This window comes from Solea solea, chromosome 16, assembly GCF_958295425.1.
Source record: "Solea solea chromosome 16, fSolSol10.1, whole genome shotgun sequence".
Taxonomy (NCBI): domain Eukaryota; kingdom Metazoa; phylum Chordata; class Actinopteri; order Pleuronectiformes; family Soleidae; genus Solea; species Solea solea.
In genome coordinates, this window is record NC_081149.1 from 1,977,501 (window position 1) to 1,980,000 (window position 2,500).

The 2,500-nt window shown below is 51.0% G+C and overlaps 7 non-coding genes across 7 annotated transcripts in view; 5 read left to right on the forward strand and 2 right to left on the reverse strand.

The window, feature by feature from the left end:
• Positions 1-17, forward strand: part of LOC131477864 (5S ribosomal RNA) — a 119-nt gene extending 102 nt beyond the window's left edge. Inside the window, exon 1 of the ribosomal RNA XR_009244184.1 lies at positions 1-17. This exon is cut by the window's left edge and continues 102 nt beyond it. This is a non-coding gene — a ribosomal RNA (5S ribosomal RNA).
• Positions 18-313: 296 nt separating this feature from the next.
• LOC131441196 (5S ribosomal RNA) lies at positions 314-432 on the forward strand. The gene has a single exon (XR_009231870.1). It is a non-coding gene; the product is annotated as a 5S ribosomal RNA (ribosomal RNA).
• Positions 433-556: 124 nt separating this feature from the next.
• LOC131441573 (U2 spliceosomal RNA) lies at positions 557-749 on the reverse strand. Its single transcript, XR_009232178.1, has one exon. It is a non-coding gene; the product is annotated as a U2 spliceosomal RNA (small nuclear RNA).
• A 308-nt stretch (positions 750-1,057) lies between these two features.
• LOC131477580 (5S ribosomal RNA) lies at positions 1,058-1,176 on the forward strand. Its single transcript, XR_009243911.1, has one exon. It is a non-coding gene; the product is annotated as a 5S ribosomal RNA (ribosomal RNA).
• A 296-nt stretch (positions 1,177-1,472) lies between these two features.
• Positions 1,473-1,591, forward strand: LOC131476774 (5S ribosomal RNA). Its single transcript, XR_009243137.1, has one exon. It is a non-coding gene; the product is annotated as a 5S ribosomal RNA (ribosomal RNA).
• A 124-nt stretch (positions 1,592-1,715) lies between these two features.
• LOC131442701 (U2 spliceosomal RNA) lies at positions 1,716-1,908 on the reverse strand. The gene has a single exon (XR_009233266.1). It is a non-coding gene; the product is annotated as a U2 spliceosomal RNA (small nuclear RNA).
• Positions 1,909-2,216: 308 nt separating this feature from the next.
• Positions 2,217-2,335, forward strand: LOC131441109 (5S ribosomal RNA). The gene has a single exon (XR_009231785.1). It is a non-coding gene; the product is annotated as a 5S ribosomal RNA (ribosomal RNA).
• The last annotated feature ends 165 nt before the right edge of the window (positions 2,336-2,500 follow it).

The window sequence follows — 2,500 nt, forward strand, 5'->3', positions numbered from 1 at the left end:
ACCAGGTGCTGTAAGCTTTTACACTGCTGCTTCCTTACAAAAAACATGGGCTTGCAATTACGTTGACGCACGGGCACACGTTAACGTCCTTCTAGTTTCAGCCTTGGATGTCGCTCTGCAAGCATGTGAGAAGCTTGGAGATGGGGAGCAGCTTACCCATCTCGGTGTAGCTTCCTAATACTGGAATAGAGTGTAGCAGGTAGTGGAGATAAAGGCTCAAGTGCAGTGTGTTCGAAAGGCTGACTTTTGAGCTCCTCCACGAGCAGGGGGCCTTGCCTAGTCTATAAAAGGAGTCTGTGTCCCCAGCCCGTCGGCTTACGGCCATACCACCCTGAGCACGCCCGATCTCGTCTGATCTCGGAAGCTAAGCAGGGTTGGGCCTGGTTAGTACTTGGATGGGAGACCGCCTGGGAATACCAGGTGCTGTAAGCTTTTACACTGCTGCTTCCTTACAAGAAACATGGGCTTGCAATTACGTTGACGCACGGGCACGGGCACAGGCACACGTTAACGTCCTTCTAGTTCCAGCCTTGCTTTGGTTTTCACAGAAAAAAGAGAATGGTGCACCGTTCCTGGTGGCACTGCAATGCCAGGTCAATGCAAGGAGTGAAGAGAGCAAGCCCCAGTTTTCACCTCCCAATGCTCAAAAATGCATTTAATATTTAATCCCCATATAGAGGACATATCAGATATTAAACTGATAAGAACAGATACTACACTTGATCTTAGCCAAAAGGCCGAGAAGCGATGGCCCACAAGTGTCTGGGGCCAACTCAAGATCTTGGCACACAAGTTACTTGTTGTGGTGCCATGTTTTTTAAGTGCGCATAACAAAGGCTGCTGCTGATCACCTCCGCCCCAAGGTGATCTAAGTGCACCTCTGAGCCTTGACGGACAGCTGCTTGACATTTGACACACTCAAAGGGCGCAGCCATACAGCAAAGCCCACCAAAAACAACTTAAACTCTTGAACGTTCGAAAGGCTGACCTTTGAGCTCCTCCACGTGCAGGGGGCCTTGCCTAGTCTATAAAAGGAGTCTGTGTCCCCAGCCCGTCGGCTTACGGCCATACCACCCTGAGCACGCCCGATCTCGTCTGATCTCGGAAGCTAAGCAGGGTCGGGCCTGCTTAGTACTTGGATGGGAGACCGCCTGGGAATACCAGGTGCTGTAAGCTTTTACACTGCTGCTTCCTTACAAGAAACATGGGCTTGCAAATACGTTGACGCACGGGCACACGTTAACGTCCTTCTAGTTTCAGCCTTGGATGTCGCTCTGCAAGCATGTGAGAAGCTTGGAGATGGGGAGCAGCTTACCCATCTCGGTGTAGCTTCCTAATACTGGAATAGAGTGTAGCAGGTAGTGGAGATAAAGGCTCAAGTGCAGTGTGTTCGAAAGGCTGACTTTTGAGCTCCTCCACGAGCAGGGGGCCTTGCCTAGTCTATAAAAGGAGTCTGTGTCCCCAGCCCGTCGGCTTACGGCCATACCACCCTGAGCACGCCCGATCTCGTCTGATCTCGGAAGCTAAGCAGGGTCGGGCCTGGTTAGTACTTGGATGGGAGACCGCCTGGGAATACCAGGTGCTGTAAGCTTTTACACTGCTGCTTCCTTACAAGAAACATGGGCTTGCAATTACGTTGACGCACGGGCACGGGCACAGGCACACGTTAACGTCCTTCTAGTTCCAGCCTTGCTTTGGTTTTCACAGAAAAAAGAGAATGGTGCACCGTTCCTGGTGGCACTGCAATGCCAGGTCAATGCAAGGAGTGAAGAGAGCAAGCCCCAGTTTTCACCTCCCAATGCTCAAAAATGCATTTAATATTTAATCCCCATATAGAGGACATATCAGATATTAAACTGATTAGAACAGATACTACACTTGATCTTAGCCAAAAGGCCGAGAAGCGATGGCCCACAAGTGTCTGGGGCCAACTCAAGATCTTGGCACACAAGTTACTTGTTGTGGTGCCATGTTTTTTAAGTGCGCATAACAAAGGCTGCTGCTGATCACCTCTGCCCCAAGGTGATCTAAGTGCACCTCTGAGCCTTGACGGACAGCTGCTTGACATTTGACACACTCAAAGGGCGCGGCCATACAGCAAAGCCCACCAAAAACAACTTAAACTCTTGAACGTTCGAAAGGCTGACCTTTGAGCTCCTACACGAGCAGGGGGCCTTGCCTAGTCTATAAAAGGAGTCTGTGTCCCCAGCCCGTCGGCTTACGGCCATACCACCCTGAGCACGCCGGATCTCGTCTGATCTCGGAAGCTAAGCAGGGTCGGGCCTGGTTAGTACTTGGATGGGACACCGCCTGGGAATACCAGGTGCTGTAAGCTTTTACACTGCTGCTTCCTTACAAGAAACATGGGCTTGCAATTACGTTGACGCACAGGCACACGTTAACGTCCTTCTAGTTTCAGCCTTGGATGTCGCTCTGCAAGCATGTGAGAAGCTTGGAGATGGGGAGCAGCTTACCCATCTCGGTGTAGCTTCCTAATACT